The sequence below is a fragment of the Synchiropus splendidus genome, chromosome 9 (assembly GCF_027744825.2).
Source record: "Synchiropus splendidus isolate RoL2022-P1 chromosome 9, RoL_Sspl_1.0, whole genome shotgun sequence".
NCBI classification, from domain to species: Eukaryota; Metazoa; Chordata; class Actinopteri; order Syngnathiformes; family Callionymidae; genus Synchiropus; species Synchiropus splendidus.
Window position 1 is genome coordinate 3,588,192 of NC_071342.1, and position 23,540 is coordinate 3,611,731.

General features: G+C 41.6%; 1 long non-coding RNA gene across 1 annotated transcript; it reads left to right on the forward strand.

The window, feature by feature from the left end:
- The first annotated feature begins 410 nt into the window (after positions 1 to 410).
- LOC128765036 (uncharacterized) lies at positions 411 to 23,540 on the forward strand. The gene is made up of 5 exons (XR_008415815.1): positions 411 to 971; positions 4,321 to 4,398; positions 4,479 to 4,541; positions 5,412 to 5,552; positions 20,360 to 23,540. It is a non-coding gene; the product is annotated as an uncharacterized LOC128765036 (long non-coding RNA).

The window sequence follows — 23,540 nt, forward strand, 5'->3', positions numbered from 1 at the left end:
CTTCTCGTGAGCCGTACAAGATCTGGCCTACAGTGTAGTGGTTGAACTGAAAAAGTCTTGCATTGCTGGTGTTGAGAATGACTCGGCTATAGCATTCCATTGATTTCATTGTTTATTGAGAGAGCAATTTCAATAATTGACAAGTAAATGACTGTATGAAGTGTATTGCTAGCTTCATAATATGTATGTATGTTATATTTAATATATATGCCCATATTTTGTCATTCAGATAAGAAAACCATGGTATATATACTTGCCTCGCCATAAATCAGTTCATCTGGTTTCAAACTGAGAAACTCTCTGTGTCGCAGTGTAAGACTGTGCCAGTGACTCCAACAACCACTTCAGTGGGTTTGCAGCTCCAAAGATAGTCAACCTAAATGAAGATCCAATTGGGTAATTTGTAACATTGATCGTTATAATATCATTATAATGGGTTCAAGAAATAAATATTTTTATAAACCTCTTCATTGTGTGTAGATGGGACTGTGTTGCTCATCTCCTCCAGGGTGTTGTTTGGGTCGATGTTCTTTTTTATTGCAGTGTCATTTTCTTTTTTAGGTCTTTTAACCTTCTTTGATGACATCTCAATTTTGCTTGACATTTTTTGGAGCACGCACAGAGGTGGGAACTGAATAATACTTTGATTGTATTGGTGGCACAACTTTGTCTCCCCTCTTTGCCCGTGTCTCTTCAGACAGACTGTCATTTCTGCTGACTGGGACAAGCAAGTCCTCCGATAACTCTTTGGCCAAGATGTGCTCCCTGTACCTTCCTTGGAGCGAGCTGTACATCATTCTGATGAATTTGGTCGGTCTGATTCTTTTTTGTTTTTTCAGAATTATGTTTTTTGTGATACCAAACTACCTTTCCACATGGCAGTTTGTGTCACGGGTCTGATTTGTAGTCTGTGGTCGGTGGTTTTGTGGAGTAGCCAGTAGCACCCCACTCCACAGAGGGAAGATTCCAAGGTAAGTGCTGAGGAGCAACTCAAGAATTTGTGGGCAGTGGTACGCTTTGAGATCTTCAGTTGGATCCTCCAAATCTGTGCATGTGATTTCATTGATAACTTCCTCCTGAATATTCCGGAAGAAGTGTGTGAGGAGTCACCCAGCGAGAACAGTTTGGACTTGCTTCATGTCCTCGTCATCCACTTGCCTCAAAGCACTCACTTGGTGTTCCTCATGCTCCATTTCTGGTGCCTCTGGTGTGTTTATGAAGCGCGTCAATGCTCCCAGGCTTTCAAGAACTGTGGCTGTGCTTTGCGTGGACAGCAAAATCAGGCAAAGGGGTTTGAAGATTTGCCTTGCGGTCTCCATATTTGTTGTATTCTGTAGTCCTGCAAAGCAGTAAACTACAAATTCTTTCAAACCTTTGTCCTTGGTTTGTTTGCCCACTGCGACAGCAACAGCTTTAAGCACATGTGCAGAACTTATGTGGAGAATTGTGATGTTTTTCCTGTTGAATGTATTGCTTTTGACACAAATGTCAAAGGCCACATTCAGGAACTGAATAATGGTTGTTTTGTTGAACGCCAGGAGCACACTCTGCATGAGAGCCCAACTGTAATCTGTTTCTACCTCGTGGCTCTTCAAGCTGGTGGACAGGGAAGGTCTTAGAAACTGCATCAGCCAGAATGTTGTTGGGGGAATGGATTGTTGATTTGTGAGCATCTCACACACTGGTAGTGGAGGAACATTCCGGCCTCCTCCTGGAGGAGTCAGAGCATAATACAGAATTCTTCTTGGCTGGTGACATTTTCAGTGGCATCCAAACAGAGGTTTACAGGGATGTTGTTTTTTTTTCCGTTGATGTTGGACAAGAAGGTCGATTCCCTTTTCGGTTTACATATGAACACCAAATGGTTCGACTTGAAATTGCTGGATGTAGCCAGGCATTTTTCTATAAGATGAGTCACATTCTTTCAATATTTTTTGAGTTGAGTACATTTAAAAATCAGTCATTGTAGAGTGTACTTGCTTTTTTGACCTCTGAGGATATCACTTTTAACACATTTCTATTGAGGTATCTAGTGATATTTCCGGCTGTTAGTTCACTGGCTGGGGTTTATTTTGTTGCTGCTTGTAAAAAAAATGCTCACACCTTTGCGTAAAGCTTTTGTGATTTTTCCCCATCTCATTCCAACTGCTGGACAAATTTTTTTCTCTGTGGTTTTGTGTGTTATTTCTCCTTTTACTAGAACTTGTATTTTTACTTGGGGGTGTCATACTGGCTTCTTATTTATTAAAAAAAAAAATATCTAGCTTGACATGAGGGGAAGGTGCAAGTAGCAGTTGCATTCAAATATGGACTGTTAATTTTGTGGCTTTCTTTATGTGCTGTCTTTGGAATGATAGTGTACAACAAAGATTGTTTTTCTGAAAAGTCTGTAGAAAATACTGGTCCATGGAGTGCACAGTTTGGATGAGCTGGGGCGTGGAGCAATTTTTTTCCCAATCCTTTGTTCTGATTTTTATGTGGAATCTTCTTGGTACTTTTGTTGTCTTTCTGCACAATGTGTCATTGTTTTTAACTTTCTGTGATGTCACTTCTGGCATTGACTTCAAAGGACTGTTGACAATGTCTTCAACAGACATGGATTCTGAATTATCAGTTAGTTCTTCATGCTCACGTCCATTAGGTTCAACGCTGGTTCACGTGGGTCGCTTCCAATGTCTTCAGATTCTGTTTCTGTGGGAATATGTTCCTGATTGAAATCATCATCCTTTGGAGAGCTGTTGGTTTCTTGCAACAGAGTCTCAAACACGGCCTCACAGGGAGGTTGTTTTTTTTTTTTTTTTAAATTACATAAACAATGAAAACATTAAGTTACATGTCTACTCAGCCAAAATACTACAAGAAAAACGTGCACTTGCGAAGTCAGCAGTCTTCCTTTTCACACGTGGATTGCAAATAGTAAATTGACGCACAGAGACATGGGAAATTTCGCGAACGTTTTGGCATTCACCAATTCGCTGCTTTGACGCATCCAATATTATTACAATTATTATTATTGATATCATTATTCATGCTATGATTAATCCGTCATCTGTGTGTCTCCTCCTAGTTCAGTGAGAAATTCATGTAAATGTACTGCAATGGTAAGTAATGTATAACATTTCCATGGTCTTTATAAATATACTTGTATCGTTTCAATTATCCTTCATGAAAATGTTAATAAATATTCTTATTTGTCATAGCTGACCCAAGTTACTGACGAAGGAATTTTAGTACATCGATCACTCCTCCAGGCTCCCCACCAGGGGTCCCCCTCGCTCACGAAATAAATTAAATAACAAATTAAATACATTAAATATTTGAAGCAAAGTTTACATCAGTAATGAAAAAAACAAACTTCCATTACGTGTTATTATTCAGTTTAGTTGAGGCATTTGTATTATACAGTAATAAATGTTAGAATCACAATACAAATATAGGTTGACCATAAATGTTTTTTTAGACAAATCAAATCACCCAAAGCCTTAATCCTTATCACTTCATGCCATATATTAACTTGTTCTTCCCGAGTCCTACAGTACGATCCAAAAAGAAAAGATCTGTGATTTAAGGATGTCGTGGGTGTCATTTACCATAAAACACTACATTGTCAATAAAGAGCAGGTTGACATATTTTCTGCCAGCTGTGGTGTCTTTGCAAATAATCCAAACAGAGACAGACAGATTAATGCACTGGCAAAATTTATAGTGCGTGATAAGGCACAACAAGTAATATCACTCCGATGGAATAAATAGTCCATACACTACACCAGCAAAGTGAGAAGACAAGCAGGATGCACAGTACAGTAGCTTTGGCAGGGTAAGGGTGAGGTTGTACATGAGACTTCAGGTACTCAGGGCGGCTCTCGTCCACCCCCAAGCTCTGAATTTACTTCTCAATCTACGGCCACACCCTCACCCATGGTCATGAACTCAGGGTCATGACTGAACAAGCTCCTGGATACAAGCGATCAAAATTACTTTCCCACACAGGGTGGTTGGCCCGCTTACGCAGAGATAGTGTGCTCAGAGTCGCTGCTCCTCCACATCGAGAGGAGTCAGCTGAGGTGGCTTGGGCATCTGTTTCAGAGTGAGGTGTTCCAGAGGATGGGCATGCCTGCTCAGACTGCTGTCTCCGCAACCCGGTCTCGGATAAGCGGGAGAAGAAGAAGGTTGTGCATGAGGCATCTTAGGTTTCAATGACAAAACTCGTGTTCAATTTTAAATAAATATTTTATTTATTCAATCAATTTCAGTACTTAAATGTTATTATAACATCTTATTGTTTTTTGTTTTATTCAACGCCTGTGCGTATGAAAACAGACGGTCAGTCAGAGGTCGGAGGAGTAGGGCGTTCACTCGCGGATTCTTTCACTCATCAGACACCGCAGCTGATAGGAGGTGAGAAAAAACATTTAGAGTTTACGTTTCACTACTGTATTTATTTATTTTTCTATTTTTATTTTTTCACATGAAAACAGATACAAAGACAATGAGCACAATGTGCCTTCCACCTGCCGCTTCAACGCCTCCTCCAACGTTTGGTAAGATGTGAATCTCGATTTTTTCAACACACATCTCTGCCGTTCAGTATCGGCTGAATGGCTGTATGTTCGCTATTATGGGTGTGGTTTAATGATGTGTTTGCAATTTGGTGTGTTAGAGCATCAATGTGTCTGTTATCTGTAATGTGGTTTGTCTATGTTCTGGCTATATGCTTTAGACGGTGTAATTTTACTATTGAAGGTGTTTGAGTAACTGTTGCTGCTAAGCGTCATTGTGATTTTACTACTACGCTTTAACGACGGTGGCCACTAGAGGTCGTGATTAATATTTTTCACTATGCTTTAACGGCGGTGGCCACTAGAGGTCGTGATTACTATTTTACACTATGCTTTAACGACGGTGGCCACTACAGGTCGTGATTACTATTTTACACTATGCTTTAACGATGATGGCCACTAGAGGTCGTGATTTTACTAATTGTAATGTGCTTTAATGACAGTATACACTAGTGATTTGCTACTTGTTTTTATGCTTTAAATGTCGATCCTCTGTAGATCCCCACATTTTTTTTTTACTGCTTTACTATTTGCTTCTGTTATGATAATGGTTTTCCCCATGAGTATTGATATGGCTACACATGTTGTTTTTTATTTTTTATTTTTTTATTTTTTGTTTTTTATTTATTTATTTATGTATTTTTATTATTGTCATCGCTAGAAAACAACATGGTGCAACACTGGTTATATAATTACGTTATTGTGTTTTTTTTCTGCAGGTCGTATTTTTCATATTTTACTTAGCTTATTTTCATAGTACTCTGCTTATATTCATATGATAATAACTGCTATCTGGGGTCCTGCTTCCAGATTGTATTTACATTTTGTATTGTTGCTTATATTCTGTTTCAGCTCTCATTATCATCGTTAAGGAAATCGTCAGGAAGGACATCACAAATGAAGCGTTGGTGTCTGAAATCGTGAGACTCCTTAATCTACAAGGACCTGGTGGTAACAGACGTCGTGGACGGACCTGACTGAAGTTCAACCACAGTAAGGTCCATTTGGAGCCTGATTATTTAAAAGCACAGAGGGTGATTGTGTTCTGAGGTTGCTGTTTTGTTTATTAATTATTTTAAATTATTAGTTTATTGTTATTATTATTAAATTATGGCAGACCATGATGGTTTTCCTTCTGGTTCTGACACTGAATCCACCCACAACCAGGACACTACACCACACCTCATTGATCAGAGTGCTTCACCGACACGTAAGTTTCTGTCTGGCTTGTTTGACGGCATGTCTGAGGAGGATGTAGAGCTGGTCTATGATCCGAGTATAAATGAAAACAGCGCCACCTCGAGGTGGCGCTAAACGCAAACTCGAGAAGACACTGGATGCCGAAATTATTGGTAAAAAAAGACGACATCTCTACGTAGTTGGTGGTGATGGAACTGATCAGCTTTGCTTCGCAATCAGCCTTTCTTGTCTCCTTAATCCGAACCGTACGTATCAAGATTGTGTTGAGTTGGGGAGGGAATTACAAAACAAAGCTGGTTTAGATTCTCAAACACCTATCACATTCACAGATACACCCCTGTTTGAACGGATAGTGAGGCATAAATTTGTTGTGTTTCATAAAACGACAGCAAACCAACCATTAGCGCATTATGCCACAGGTTTTGCTGATGGTTCGGATCCCTTATACTTGTTTCTACTTCAGGGACACTATTACGGGGTGAAGAACCCAAAGTGTTTTTTAGGAACACGTTACTTTTGCGTCAGCTGTCATAAGGGGTATGAAGATAAATCACAACACATCTGCAAAGGTCACTGTAGCGTTTGTCACAATCCTGCCAGTGCATGTTGTTGACACTAACAAAGCCAATGGAACCATCATAGTCATCAAAGTGTACCTATAAGAAGTACAAATAACAATGTGTTCGTGAGTCCAATTCACCCCCTTCATCCACTGTCTTGCCATCTCTTCTCGTGAGCCGTACAAGATCTGGCCTACAGTGTAGTGGTTGAACTGAAAAAGTCTTGCATTGCTGGTGTTGAGAATGACTCGGCTATAGCATTCCATTGATTTCATTGTTTATTGAGAGAGCAATTTCAATAATTGACAAGTAAATGACTGTATGAAGTGTATTGCTAGCTTCATAATATGTATGTATGTTATATTTAATATATATGCCCATATTTTGTCATTCAGATAAGAAAACCATGGTATATATACTTGCCTCGCCATAAATCAGTTCATCTGGTTTCAAACTGAGAAACTCTCTGTGTCGCAGTGTAAGACTGTGCCAGTGACTCCAACAACCACTTCAGTGGGTTTGCAGCTCCAAAGATAGTCAACCTAAATGAAGATCCAATTGGGTAATTTGTAACATTGATCGTTATAATATCATTATAATGGGTTCAAGAAATAAATATTTTTATAAACCTCTTCATTGTGTGTAGATGGGACTGTGTTGCTCATCTCCTCCAGGGTGTTGTTTGGGTCGATGTTCTTTTTTATTGCAGTGTCATTTTCTTTTTTAGGTCTTTTAACCTTCTTTGATGACATCTCAATTTTGCTTGACATTTTTTGGAGCACGCACAGAGGTGGGAACTGAATAATACTTTGATTGTATTGGTGGCACAACTTTGTCTCCCCTCTTTGCCCGTGTCTCTTCAGACAGACTGTCATTTCTGCTGACTGGGACAAGCAAGTCCTCCGATAACTCTTTGGCCAAGATGTGCTCCCTGTACCTTCCTTGGAGCGAGCTGTACATCATTCTGATGAATTTGGTCGGTCTGATTCTTTTTTGTTTTTTCAGAATTATGTGTTTTGTGATACCAAACTACCTTTCCACATGGCAGTTTGTGTCACGGGTCTGATTTGTAGTCTGTGGTCGGTGGTTTTGTGGAGTAGCCAGTAGCACCCCACTCCACAGAGGGAAGATTCCAAGGTAAGTGCTGAGGAGCAACTCAAGAATTTGTGGGCAGTGGTACGCTTTGAGATCTTCAGTTGGATCCTCCAAATCTGTGCATGTGATTTCATTGATAACTTCCTCCTGAATATTCCGGAAGAAGTGTGTGAGGAGTCACCCAGCGAGAACAGTTTGGACTTGCTTCATGTCCTCGTCATCCACTTGCCTCAAAGCACTCACTTGGTGTTCCTCATGCTCCATTTCTGGTGCCTCTTGTGTGTTTATGAAGCGCGTCAATGCTCCCAGGCTTTCAAGAACTGTGGCTGTGCTTTGCGTGGACAGCAAAATCAGGCAAAGGGGTTTGAAGATTTGCCTTGCGGTCTCCATATTTGTTGTATTCTGTAGTCCTGCAAAGCAGTAAACTACAAATTCTTTCAAACCTTTGTCCTTGGTTTGTTTGCCCACTGCGACAGCAACAGCTTTAAGCACATGTGCAGAACTTATGTGGAGAATTGTGATGTTTTTCCTGTTGAATGTATTGCTTTTGACACAAATGTCAAAGGCCACATTCAGGAACTGAATAATGGTTGTTTTGTTGAACGCCAGGAGCACACTCTGCATGAGAGCCCAACTGTAATCTGTTTCTACCTCGTGGCTCTTCAAGCTGGTGGACAGGGAAGGTCTTAGAAACTGCATCAGCCAGAATGTTGTTGGGGGAATGGATTGTTGATTTGTGAGCATCTCACACACTGGTAGTGGAGGAACATTCCGGCCTCCTCCTGGAGGAGTCAGAGCATAATACAGAATTCTTCTTGGCTGGTGACATTTTCAGTGGCATCCAAACAGAGGTTTACAGGGATGTTGTTTTTTTTTCCGTTGATGTTGGACAAGAAGGTCGATTCCCTTTTCGGTTTACATATGAACACCAAATGGTTCGACTTGAAATTGCTGGATGTAGCCAGGCATTTTTCTATAAGATGAGTCACATTCTTTCAATATTTTTTGAGTTGAGTACATTTAAAAATCAGTCATTGTAGAGTGTACTTGCTTTTTTGACCTCTGAGGATATCACTTTTAACACATTTCTATTGAGGTATCTAGTGATATTTCCGGCTGTTAGTTCACTGGCTGGGGTTTATTTTGTTGCTGCTTGTAAAAAAATGCTCACACCTTTGCGTAAAGCTTTTGTGATTTTTCCCCATCTCATTCCAACTGCTGGACAAATTTTTTTCTCTGTGGTTTTGTGTGTTATTTCTCCTTTTACTAGAACTTGTATTTTTACTTGGGGGTGTCATACTGGCTTCTTATTTATTAAAAAAAAAAATATCTAGCTTGACATGAGGGGAAGGTGCAAGTAGCAGTTGCATTCAAATATGGACTGTTAATTTTGTGGCTTTCTTTATGTGCTGTCTTTGGAATGATAGTGTACAACAAAGATTGTTTTTCTGAAAAGTCTGTAGAAAATACTGGTCCATGGAGTGCACAGTTTGGATGAGCTGGGGCGTGGAGCAATTTTTTTCCCAATCCTTTGTTCTGATTTTTATGTGGAATCTTCTTGGTACTTTTGTTGTCTTTCTGCACAATGTGTCATTGTTTTTAACTTTCTGTGATGTCACTTCTGGCATTGACTTCAAAGGACTGTTGACAATGTCTTCAACAGACATGGATTCTGAATTATCAGTTAGTTCTTCATGCTCACGTCCATTAGGTTCAACGCTGGTTCACGTGGGTCGCTTCCAATGTCTTCAGATTCTGTTTCTGTGGGAATATGTTCCTGATTGAAATCATCATCCTTTGGAGAGCTGTTGGTTTCTTGCAACAGAGTCTCAAACACGGCCTCACAGGGAGGTTGTTTTTTTTTTTTTTTTAAATTACATAAACAATGAAAACATTAAGTTACATGTCTACTCAGCCAAAATACTACAAGAAAAACGTGCACTTGCGAAGTCAGCAGTCTTCCTTTTCACACGTGGATTGCAAATAGTAAATTGACGCACAGAGACATGGGAAATTTCGCGAACGTTTTGGCATTCACCAATTCGCTGCTTTGACGCATCCAATATTATTACAATTATTATTATTGATATCATTATTCATGCTATGATTAATCCGTCATCTGTGTGTCTCCTCCTAGTTCAGTGAGAAATTCATGTAAATGTACTGCAATGGTAAGTAATGTATAACATTTCCATGGTCTTTATAAATATACTTGTATCGTTTCAATTATCCTTCATGAAAATGTTAATAAATATTCTTATTTGTCATAGCTGACCCAAGTTACTGACGAAGGAATTTTAGTACATCGATCACTCCTCCAGGCTCCCCACCAGGGGTCCCCCTCGCTCACGAAATAAATTAAATAACAAATTAAATACATTAAATATTTGAAGCAAAGTTTACATCAGTAATGAAAAAAACAAACTTCCATTACGTGTTATTATTCAGTTTAGTTGAGGCATTTGTATTATACAGTAATAAATGTTAGAATCACAATACAAATATAGGTTGACCATAAATGTTTTTTTAGACAAATCAAATCACCCAAAGCCTTAATCCTTATCACTTCATGCCATATATTAACTTGTTCTTCCCGAGTCCTACAGTACGATCCAAAAAGAAAAGATCTGTGATTTAAGGATGTCGTGGGTGTCATTTACCATAAAACACTACATTGTCAATAAAGAGCAGGTTGACATATTTTCTGCCAGCTGTGGTGTCTTTGCAAATAATCCAAACAGAGACAGACAGATTAATGCACTGGCAAAATTTATAGTGCGTGATAAGGCACAACAAGTAATATCACTCCGATGGAATAAATAGTCCATACACTACACCAGCAAAGTGAGAAGACAAGCAGGATGCACAGTACAGTAGCTTTGGCAGGGTAAGGGTGAGGTTGTACATGAGACTTCAGGTACTCAGGGCGGCTCTCGTCCACCCCCAAGCTCTGAATTTACTTCTCAATCTACGGCCACACCCTCACCCATGGTCATGAACTCAGGGTCATGACTGAACAAGCTCCTGGATACAAGCGATCAAAATTACTTTCCCACACAGGGTGGTTGGCCCGCTTACGCAGAGATAGTGTGCTCAGAGTCGCTGCTCCTCCACATCGAGAGGAGTCAGCTGAGGTGGCTTGGGCATCTGTTTCAGAGTGAGGTGTTCCAGAGGATGGGCATGCCTGCTCAGACTGCTGTCTCCGCAACCCGGTCTCGGATAAGCGGGAGAAGAAGAAGGTTGTGCATGAGGCATCTTAGGTTTCAATGACAAAACTCGTGTTCAATTTTAAATAAATATTTTATTTATTCAATCAATTTCAGTACTTAAATGTTATTATAACATCTTATTGTTTAATGGCAGTGCATTTTCAAAAAATTCACAAAATCAAAAATACACAGAATCCAAGTTCACAATTTCTAAATACAAAAATGATAGGACAGACAGGGTGATTTAAAGGAATACACAATTACTACTTTACAAACAAAAGCAATATTTTTGTTTATCTCTCTGTATACATCTACAAAGTAACAATATATAAGCGCTTTGTCCTGTTCAGGGTTGTGTGGAGTGCTGGACCCTATCCCAGCGCAGATCCATAGAATCTGGTGTAGTAGCACCATGTGGAGGTCCTTTATATGTGACATGAATATGGTGTCTGTCAGTCCTGTAATTACAGAGCTAATACAAAATACGAATGAAAATTGTATACAAATATTTGTGAAAAGAACAGAGAACAGAGATTTGAGAAACTACTTGTTGTAGTAATACCACAGGGAGGTACTATATATATGACAAGAATATGGCATCCTTCAGCCTTGTAATTACAGAGCTATTACAAAATATGGATTGAATATGATAAAAAAAAACATTGGTGAAAAACATTGAGAACAGAAATTTGAGAAACTACTTGTTGTATTAACACCATGGGGAGGTACTTTATATGTGACATGAATATGGTGTCGGTCAGTCCTGTAATTTCAGAGCTATTACAAAATATGAATGAAAAATTCATACAAATATTTGTGAAAAAAATAAAAAAGAAATTTGAAAAACTACTTGTTGTAGTAACACCATGTGGAGGTCTTTTATATCCAACCCAGTCTCACTGAAAAACGTGCAATAACGACGTTTGTCCAATATATACGGCATACCGTAATAATTTGACGACTTTGCCTCAAAAATCGTTTCACTCTTACGTTTCATTTGTCAATGGCTTTGTGAATGGCGTGCCTCTGGTCACGTGACTGACAGCTTGCACTCCTGTCTGAACACAAAACATGGTGGACATTCGTTCTATTTCACTCTAAATTGTGAGATTTTAAAACAAAAGCTTTTGTTGACTTTTGATCGCATTTCTAGCGACAAATATATTGGGTTGAAAACTGAATAGAAAGTGGCATTTACAATCGTCCATACCTGGAGAGAAAACATTTACTGAGCAGCTACAGTCAGGGTTCGAGTATGAGCTGAGCAAGAAAGAAGGAGTTTATTGACAAATGAATAGACAGTTATGCAGGAATACGGTGGATCTCGGGACACTGCACACTCCACAGCACTTATATGGACTTATATACTGGTGTCCCAGAGCCAGAGCCACATTAGACAAATAGTGGTCAGCAAAAGTAGAGATTGGTGACCAAGAAGCTGCTTTCGGAGATACTCCCTTGAAAGCAGCCACAGATGTTGCCAGGCGTTTAGTCGAGTGGGCTCTTAGCGATTCTGGTGCCTGTTTTCCCGCTGTCTCATAGGCTTTTGTGATGGCAATTCTAAGCCAGTTTGACAATATATGAGGGCTCACTGGGACTCAGCATGCTTTTCAGGAGGTTTACTCTGAACCTCAATAGCGCGATGTGGTCCAACACCAAGCTGGTGTACGCTCATGACTCCTGTTTGGACCTGGCTAGAGTCAACCAGTAGTCCAAGTACGTCAGAATCCGTCTCCTTAGTGGTTCTAGGCCCACCTCCACGCACTTGGCGAAGGTGCGAGGCACTAGAGACCCACCTGACCCTCTAGCCCAAACCGGAGAAACCTCCTGTGACTCGGCCAAACCGTGTTGTGGAAGCAGGCGTCTGCAAGATCCATGGAGGTCATCCACTCTCACACTCTGACGCACTCCAGGAGTCTCCTGGTACTCCGAAACTGCTGTCTGATCATGAATTGGTTGAGGAGACTGAGGTCCAGAACAGGTCTCCACTCTCCAGAAAGTACTGGAGTAAAACCCAGTATAGGAGGATCCCTTTGGCACGAGCTTGATAACTTCCTTTGACAGGAGAGCGCGGACCGCCTCCATCAGACATGACTGCTGGTTCTCTTAGTTCACCCAGGTCCATGTGATGTCGCAGAACCTGGGGGTTGACTGTGAAACTGAAGGGCGTGTAAAATGACCGAGTATCTTCTCGATCCATAAGGGCAGGTGAGGAGACAGGCGCTTCCAATTCAGAAGATATTCTGTCAAGACAGGCGCCCTCAGCACAAGAGTGGACCCGCCCTCCAGGTCGGGTCCAGGACGAAAGGGCCGTCGGTGCACAGCGCCCACTCCTCTGGGTACTTCAAGTCCCACTGGTTCTTCAAAAACAGATTAGCTTTTGTCAGCTGAGCCGTCAGAGGAAGTAAGGGCCCCAAACTTGTTATAGTTGGGGCAAAAGGCAACTCGGGCTGCAGTGTACCTTGATGTGACACTGCAATTCTGCTATGATGGAGATCGGAGGGACCGGCCCAATCATCCTCAGAAAGAGATGACTCTGTGGATGATGATGTCCTGCTTGCCTCTGAGAGGTTTGGGGGACTGCAGAGAACAGAATCACAGACACACATCGCATCAGACATCACGAGAGGGAGCTGAGAACAGAGCCTGTCTGGCACGCAGCGCCGACTGTGTGATCCCCAAAGAGGTGGCTTTCGCGGTCCTGTGGCGACCCCTGCTGGAAAATGGCGAGTCTGAGGAATAAGAAGAGTTAATGGCAGAATTGAAACTCTCCTGACTTGGACCTGGCTGGCTGGAACCGGGATCTGTTGAGAGCCGGGAAAGAGTGATTTGACGCCTGTGCTTCTTATTGCAGCGAAACTGAGGAAAAACAAACCTTCTTGGCTCCAGAAACTTTGCCAGGGACAGTTCTGGCATCAGGGATAAGGAGGCAGAAAGACCATTACTATAGTGTTTGGTCCCCTGAGACGATGTCAAAGAAAAACAAAATTTGAAAGCCATAGAGCAGCCAATCGAGTTCACACTGACTGGAACCGGAGGAGAACTTGGTCAAGATGGGCAACTTGGGCAGAGATGAAACAGACCCGAAACCAAAGTAATGCATATTATTTTTTAGTCAAGTTAGACTTTGGTTTACATGCATAGTTTTAGATACAAAGTTTTCTTCATTTGCTTCTTCCGACGGAGGGAGCAGAGGTGAAAGCAGTGACTGAACAGTGCATAAAAAGTGCAAGAAAAGGTGGTTTACAGACCGGCAAAAATAAAATAGTTGACAACCCTCTAAAAACAGTTCAGAAATGTAGGTTTAGTTTTAAATATATGAGAAAGAATGTATTTGCTGTAGTTGCAGGATAAATTTTCATTGTCTCAGGCATCCCTGAGCAGAAAGTGAACAGTGGAGAAAACACGTTTTCAGCCCAAGAGAAGCTCGGTTTCTCACCAGGAAAAATAATACTTGAAATACAGTTCAGAAATGTAGGTTTAGTGTTCATTACATTAGAAAGTGTTTTTCCTATAGTTGCAGGATAAATTTTCATGTTCTCAGGCATTACCGAGCAGTCAGTGAACAGTCCATAAAACGTGTTTTCAGCCAAAGAAAAGGTTGTTTATAGACCGACAAAAATAAAAATGTTGATAACTCTCTTGAATCACTTTAGACAGGTTGAATTAGTTATGCACCCAGTAGAAATACCTTTTCTGCTATAGTGGCAGGTGAAATTTCCATCTTCTGAGGAATCGCTGAGCAGTGAGTGACAAGTGCGTTGTTGATAACCCTCTAAAACAGTTCAGAAATGTAGGTTTAGTGGAACTAGAAAAAGAGTTTTTCCTATAGTTGCAGGAGAAATTTCCATGTTGTCAGGCATCGCTGAGCAGTAAGTTAACAGTGCATGAAACGCGTTTCCAGCCAAAGAAAAGGTGGTTTACATACTGACAAAAATAAAAGTATCTCTAAACTTCCATTCTGAAGGCCTTAGAATAATAGGGTCTTCTCAACTTGTAGAATTCATGCATCAGAACTCTCTGGTTTTAGATTGGGACATCGCGCAGAAAACAGCTCTGCTAAAAGTGACCAATAACCTTCTGTTAGCAGCAGACAAAGGTGAAAACTCTTTGATTCTGTTTGACCTAAAAAACGTTTACTGAACTAGATGGGTGGAAATCACAGACAATGCACTTAACTAGTTTTAGTTATATCTCTTGGACAGGACATCAGTGAACTTTTCTTCATCCACTCTTCATACACATTTACCCATGGTGTACCACAAGGTTCAATTTCGGGTCCCATTCTATTTTCAGTCTACATGCTAGCTCTTTGACAAGTCATCCAGTGTCCCCACAAACAACGGGGGAACCCTTTACACATGACTGTTAGATTGTGGATGAAAAGTCCAAAAGGCCGTCCTGAAAGAGGGGACATTGTTCAAGTTCTTTGCTCCTCAGATTATCAATTAATGCGTTAATATTCTTCTGCGAGACATACTGTTACTCTCTCCTCACTGGCGTCAACAAGAAATATCTGTTACGTCTCCTGCTGGTCCAGAACATCAATCACTGTTTCTCTGAATGAGAACCACGTATTGTTGCACTTGTTCTTTACAAACAATACAATACAAGGGACGTGCCATGATACATGGTTTAGAGACTGCTACACAGGCAGACTAGCAGAGTCACATGTGTCTGAATTGATGGTCAGGTTTCATGGGAGGAGGGAGCATCTAAGATCAAGATGGGGGTCGTCAATTTGTGATGGAGACTAGTGAGGAAAGGGTAAAATGAAATCATACATTGAAGATTTTACAAGCTACTCACAAACATTCAACATAAATATTTTCCTGCATTCAACTTTTAATTTTCAACTTTATATTTATCTTTATAATTATCTTTTGCAGGTGATAACTATTGCATCATTTATGCTTAAACAACATCATAGTAAGAATATATTACAACAGCATTAGAGTTAGCTCTTTCAAAATTTCAGATTTTGTTCAAGGATATTGATGGTATCCGTTTGCTTTTGGAATTAATTGAGATTCCTTGCAGAAGTATCCTTTTGACGCAAATGTACAATCTTAACGTTTGAAAATTGCAACATGGTCCCGAAACATTGCTGCACTTTCAAGTGTTTCACCCCAACCAACAGAAACACTACATAATTACAAAAAAAAAATAAAAGGAAACCCAAAAAGTACTGTATTAACATGCAAACATGAACGTCAGTCTACAGTTTGACTCCAAAGGTCCAGCGGAAGAGCTTCATAGAACTTCATATCCAATCTCTGTTCCTTCCTTCCGTTTAAGTTCTTGTATAAGATTATGAATACAAATTCTACAAATAAAAATAACGAGGATTGTTTGGGAGTTGTAAGCGATATGTTCATCAATTCCGCATTTAGCTACGGATGCGTAGCTCCAACAAGTCCAACATTTCCCCACTGCGGGACAAATAAGGGATATCTCAAGTAAGTGTTGCCAATCTTTTCTTATTAATTGCTAACTTTTCATTTCATTTTACCCGATGGTATTTGGACAAGGGTCTTATGTTAAGGATAAGCAGCAGAATGAATGCACTCTGTGCTCAAGATTCAAGATTGTATTAATCACCGTGGTCACCCTCGACATTTTGGGTGGCTCACGACATTTACGTTAAATCATAGCAACCGATTTTTGGGAGAATGACACACACAATTACTGTAATTGTTCAAGAAAAAAAAAGGCAAATCTTAATCTCATGCTATAACTTTCCCCCTCTTATGGGCATTTTGCCACCGTTTTTAAAAAGTGCATCAAGGCTGATTTTAGGAGCGAGATACTAGTCATTGGCTGTATACGTTGAACAAAGGTGGCCTGAGTATGATACGGGACATCTTCCCATAGGATTGGATATTGGGTCACCAAGCGTTATCAGGGTGTTTTCACAAACATGCTTTCATGTGTTTACAGACATTCACTCAGTTAAAATTCAATTTGAGTGAAAAATGACATATAATCACACTCTTTCTTTCAAAAATCTTTGTTAGCTTTGTCATATTGTTTTTTTGTTGTTGTTTTTTTCTCAGGTGTTCTTCCTATAGAGTTTCTGTTCTCTCCCTTCTCAATGAACAGAGTTGTTCTTTAAAGTAGATTCTCGTATTTATTTTTTCTGATATTTTCTGTGTGCATATTCCGTCTTATGCAGTTACACTTTAAAACTTAACTAACTGATGGATGGATAGGTAGATACAAGTTCATAAAAAGGAATAAAAGACTTCTGCAGGATTCAGTTCAGTGCCTCATTGAGAGATTAATAACGTAAAAAAAAAAAAAAATTGCTTCCACGCGATTCGCACACCTTGTGAATGTAAACAAATAGAAGATAAAATAATCTCCAGCTTGAAGATATGTAAAAAAAGGACTAGGACAATTAAAAATGTAAAAACTGAAAGTATGTCAGAAACTACAATGTCAACCCTGTGATTTGTTGTTTGTCAGTTAGAATTGACAGTGAGTAGTAAAAAGCTTTACTAAAAACAATGGCTGGATGGAAACGCTTGTCACTATTTCATGAAAAAGCGGGGGTTTGTGACTGGTAACGAAAAATAAAAAGTTCTTGACATCTCAAATGTTATACATCTTTTATTTTTCTCAAATTTGAGAAACCTATAAAATACCTATAAAAGAAGAGATGAATATGATAAACCAACATCAGAAAGTTTTTATAATAGTTTTTTTTTTTTTTTTTTTTATTCACCTATGCTGTGCTAACGAAAAAGCATCCATGGCAAGACTGGTATCTATTGAAGGGAGTTGGAGGAAGTTCTGGAAGGCCTGGTCAACAGCAAAAGTTACCCCTGTGGTCTGATCAGGGTCACCGAAATACCCTGGTCTAAGGGCAGGGCTTAGGAGCAGCTGTTGTGATACCGTCTTTGATCTGGATACTTCAAAAAAATGTGGGAAGAGCCCAGTGTCTGCTAGGTAGCTTGGATGTGCGAACTTTTCCCCCTTAGAGGATAGACTGACTGCTGCGTCGTGAGCCAGCGGTGTGCCATCAGCGTCAGTAATTCTTGCACGCACGTGTAGAAGGGTGTCGTTTAGGTCTAGATACTTTTCGCGTCTCCTAGTATAAAAAACTCAATCGGTCCTCCCTCGCTGATAGCGGCTACTGGAGCAATTTCAGTGTAAATTTTGTCCTCGATGGAAAGCTGCGTCATCGGCACCGTGAATAAATCCAGTTCTGCCAATGTGCATTCAGCAGATTTCTGGTGTAGGAGCGCCATGTTACTGCACATAAGGTTTTTTAAAATATATCAGAGTTCCCTCTGGACTTCGTCTTGGCTATTTTTTTTTGTTTGTATCTCTCTGGTGTTGTGATGATGAATGAATCTCCAGATGACGATATAATGGTTATATAATATCCTCTCAAGTAACCGGTCTAAAGTGTAGAGTCACCACCACCTTTCCAAAGGTAAAATTGGCTGGTTTGTTTAGATCTGATTTAATTTGTATCTGAATATTTTCAATATGGTTCTTGGCAACCGGTGAATAGTAAGCAGGGTTAAAATGTTGTGAGTGTGATTATATCTGAGTAACTACCCTTGATTTCCACCGTTCTTAAAAGCGGTGCATATGCATCCCCTACAAGCTGTGGTCTTACAACGTCGGTGTATCAGTAGAGATGGTAAAACCCCGCTTTTAAATCAACTGGATGAATCTGATCCACTCGGGGGAGCCGTGTTTGTGTTGGAATTAGGTCCTCTATTATTTTCCTTCCTGTTATAAAACAAGGGGGAGGGGTTATTATTTTAATTTCCTGTTGATGTAAAAAAGGGGCAGGGGTTTTATTACATCCGGAAGGGGGAGGGGTTTTATTACTTCCAGGGAGCCATAAATCCATAAAATAAATCAATTCAGATTTGACATTTTGGTGTCCCCTTCATCTCTGCCAGTTGTTCACGATGAATCATGCAATGATTCCACATTGCAGATGGGGCCCGCTGAGTGATAAGTCTCCGCAAACCACTTCACTGTCCTGCCATAGACAGAGCTCCGTCTGTGCCAAATTGTAGAATATATCCAGCACGACAGTGTGACGTCACTGTCTGAAAGTGAAACTGTCGTGAGCTGATCTGTGTGTGTGTCTGCCACAAAATAAAAAAAAAAAACAACAGGCAACAATACAGAGCTCTCCTTGATTTGTGAGACATAACATTGCAGACATGGATGGAGCTGCCAATCGCAGCCATGCCACCTTTCCTTGCTTTGCCCAGAGATCCTCCAATTCCATGGCCCCGCTGGTTTGAGTCCTTTGAGACATTTATAATGGCTGCCGGCTTACACGGTGCTAACGATGCCAGGCTAAAAGCTATCCTCATACACAGCCTCGGCATTGAAGGGCAGCGCATCTTCCACACGCTTCGACCCACGGACACCATGACAGAATATGTGACTGCGCTGCAGGGTCATTTCACCGCTCCACAGAGCATAATTGTCCGGCAAATTGTCTTTCGACAACGCCGCCAGCAGCCAGGTGAGTCGGTTCACCGCTACGTAGCCGACCTAAGGGGATTAGCAAGCCTCTGTAAATTCGGGACATTAGAGGAAGAAATGATCCGTGACCAACTGGCTGAACACACGACAGACATCAAGCTGGGGAGAAACTGCTCACATCACCTGACGACATTCTCAGTATGTTATGGCACCAGGATCCTCGAGGCGTTCCAAGTGTCCCGCCACGGCACCAACCTGCTGGGGTTTGATCTGTTTTGTGCCTTGGGCTTCAATGTTACTGACAACACAGGCACCACAATTCTGACCATGTCCACACCCTGGCAACATCGCTAGCCATCGCTCTTCACTGGGTTAGGCTGCCTCATCGCCTTCAACCACCAGCCACTCGTCGGTCCAGCTGTGACACCCGTCATTCAACCTCCTAGTTGGCTGCCACTCACACTACGGGATGACATCACTGCTGAGCTGCAGAAGCTTCTGGATGCAGGAATCATTGAGCAGGTTAACGCATCTCCTTGAATCTCCAACCTGGTGGTGGTGAGGAAGAAATGCGGCGGCCTGCGTCCCTGTGTTGACCTCAGACAGCTTTTCCCCCTGTCAGACAGTGGTATCGTCTTTAGTTGTTGAGCTTCTTCCTCCCCGCACATCGTTTTTACCATTTTGATGGCAGCTGGCAAAATTAACGCCTCAGCAATGGTGTGCAGCTTCATAGCCCTAGCTACGCGATAGCTAACCTCCAACGATGCTTTCAGTGGCCGCTCACTAACCATCGCAGCCTTTTTGAAGAACTGTCTCCGTTCCTAGTGGAGCTGTCTTTAGAGGGCCAGACGGGCGAAGAAACCTTTCCATTTTGTTTTCTGTTTTTCCCTACTGACTTCAAGTTTGGGTGAAGCAAGGGAACTCACATAGCGGTATTTGAGAAAGTTAAAGTGTAGTTGTGTGTGGTGTTTTAATTTAGAAAAAAAAAAAAAATAATAAAAAATATTTTTATCACTATTTTTTAAATCAATTACTGGACATTTCTGGCGACCCCATTTCAATTACAGGTGAAGGTTAGAAGGTCACATGACCCCAAACCAACTTTGCAAACTAGGTCGTACATATCACCCAGTTCCTGCATTATATAACATGCGGGTACCTCTAATGACATATTATCAAATATTGTCATGAATTCATTTATGTAGAAAATCAAGAAACCATTGCATTTTAAGTGAAACTTTACATTTATTCCTGTAATTTACGTATTTTTCAGGACATGGCAATTCCTGACGTTGAATGGGAAGACAGTGGACTTCCTCCAGATGAACACTGGAGCATTGTTCTACCACAAGCTGAAAGCCCACTCAGTGGTGAACAAAGGACCAACTTGACCGAGGCCATAAACCCCAGGGCAACATCCCAGTCATCTGGATGTGGTCTTTACATTGCTGCTGTTCAGTTTTGTGAGCACATTGGTATCTGTCTTGTGACACGTCCGATTACCTGGAGATGTACACAAAGAGACAAGATGATTTTCTGGTGACCGTTCACTTGCGGACTTAATAGGGGTCCCTACTGGAAACACCACCGCCTTGCCCAAGAGAAACGTGTTGAATTGAAAAGGTTCTGGGAGACGGACGAAACGTTGCTAAACTGGCCGGTGCGTCGCTAAACCACATTTTAAACCAAACTACATGTGCCTCTGTTAATTATCTGACAAATTTTCAAAGTAGCAATTGAAACGTCAAGCAAGCGCTATCAGCTAGCGTCTGTTATTGATATTTCCAGTAGAAGCACTAGACAAACACCACAAAATAGAAATAAAAACTTTGTGAACTGACCGACGCTGCATCGCCCTGGTCGCTTGCCATTGCCAAGTATCGTTTTCGTGATGAACTCAGTCAATCTTAAGTCTGTGAGGAAAGTTGTCCGTTCCCAGGATCTGCAGCAGTAGATCAGTAACAAACATCGCCGGGAGGCTTTTTTCTGCCTTTCCGGAATTCCCATTATTTTTATGTTCTGCCTCTGTTGTCTGGCCAGTCGGTTCCACAAACCCGGAAGAACCACAGAGGTGGTGGGATGCAAGACTTTATTGTATAGTTTATTCCAGATCAACATCAGCATCTCGTTGTCCACGGTCAGCATCAATGGTCAGCATTGTAGTGCGCTTGCCAGCAGAGGGTGCTATTTCTTCACTCACACACCACTTCACCCTCCTTGCACTTACTGAGGAGTAAATTTAACGCATAATTCATCATCACATCAATCCATCAGCCACCTGTTGTTGGCTGTTTTTCAGTCTGCTAGTTTGTGCGCGGTGACTCCGGAACGTTCGCCCCGTTGGCAGCAGGGTGAAGAGGCTGTGTGACGGGTGGGTGTGGTCTCCTGCGATCCAGGAGGGATGGAAGAGGGACCCGGATGATCTTCTCAGCAGTCCTCACCACATGCTGCATGGCCATGCGGCAGGCGATGGTCCATGAAACGAACCACACTGTGATGCAGCTGGTTAGAACACTTTCGATCGTACCTCTGTAGAAGGTGCACATGATGGGGGACGGAACTCCGGCTCTCTTCAGCTTCCGTTGGAAGTACAGGCGCTGCTGGGCTTTCTTGGCCAATGCTGTGGTTTTGGTGTTCCAGGTCAGGTCCTGGGAGATGAGAACACCCAGGAACTTGGTGCCAGTTACCTGCCCCACAGCGCCACCAGCGATGAGAAGCAGAGGCTGCAGGACGAATCGTCTCCTGAAGTCCACCACGATCAGGTGCACAATCATACATTAGCAGAGTGAATAGGAGAGGACTCAAAACGCATCCCTGAGGAGCTCCAGGGTTCATCGTGATGGACCTGGAGGTATTCCCACCAACCCGAACCACCTGTGGTCGGCCCGTGAGGAAGTCCAGCAGCCAGTTGCAGAGGGACGGGTCAAGTCCCAATTGGACCAGCTTGAGGATGAGCTGCTGTGGGATGATTGTGTTGAATGCTGAGCTGAGGTCTATGAACAGCATTCGGGCGCAAGAGAACTCAGAAAGGGCAGAGCGGACCCGGCCACTCTCCACATCCACAGTGACTGTGTGGAGAGGGTCCACTACATAAGGTTCCTGGGCGTGCAGGTCTCTGATGATCTCTCCTGGTCTGCAAACACCACAGTGGTGGTTAAGAAGGCTCAGCAACGTCTCCACTTCCTCAGGTTGCTCAGGAGAAACAACCTGGAGGAGAGGGTGCTGGTCACCTTCTACAGAGCCGCCATAGAGAGCGTCCTAACGTACTGCATCACAGCATGGTACGCAGGGTGCTCAGCTGCAGACAGGAAAGCTCTGCAGAGAGTCATCAACACAGCCCAGAAGATCACTGGCTGCTCTCTGCTCAGCCTGGAGGACATCACCTACTCCCGCTACCTTAGCAGAGCCGGCAACATCATCAAGGACTCGTCCCACCCCAGTAACTCTCTGTTCGACCTGCTACCGTCAGGCAGACGGTACAGGTCACACAAAACCAGGACAAATAGACTCAGAGAAAGCTTCTTCCCAAAAGCTATTTCAGTAGTGAACAAAAACAACAAAACCAGATAAAACAGTCCACAAAATTCATTATTACTGACCACATTGATCACAGTGCAATAAAGAAATAACTATGTGCAATAACAAATCATTCAAGTTTACATTAAGTGCCACTTTCTGTCATTACGCTCTTTTACTGCTGCTACTTGTGTATATATTATTAGTTCCTATTTGTTGTTTTCTGCATGCTTGATTGTTTTTGATATATTCTTTTTTACATTGTTTGCACCAAGGGAGTAGCGCTCAAATCTCGTTGTATATTGTACAAGGACAATAAAGGCTATTCTATTCTATGTATGTGTGTGACAATGTGTACGAGTAGCACCCTCAATCCAGTCTCTAGTTAATGTGTCTGTATTTTGACCAATTGGATGTCAAGCGATGATAAGATGTCATGCTGATGCTGATGTAGAATGAACCGAAGCTTGCATCCCACTACTTCTGTGGTTCTTTCTGCTCCAGACTCTACGCCCTGAGAAGTGAATAATCTAGTAAGATACCTTTCTCTTCCTCAATGTGCTACTTGGTGAGAGCTGGATGCAGAATTGACTTCACAGTGAAAGAACCAAATTTAAAGAGTGGGGGAATGGAAGTATACAGAAGTGCCCACAAACAGAACAATGTTGAGAAGTGCTTGTGTTTTTAGTGAAACTGCAGTCTCTTAATGCCAGAGAGTCAGTTATTCTGTGAATAAATGACGCCAAGAGTGTGGCTAGATGGATAATGGACGATCTGGGCTTGTGGCCTCCAGACCAAAAAAATGTATGTTTAAGACATCCATACCAACAAGATAGTCGTGGCGTATTATGTATATATGAAAATATTTTAGAATCTGGTGCAGACAACTGTGGCAAGTAGTAGAAAAAACTAACATACAGTCATTGTGAAACCATTTT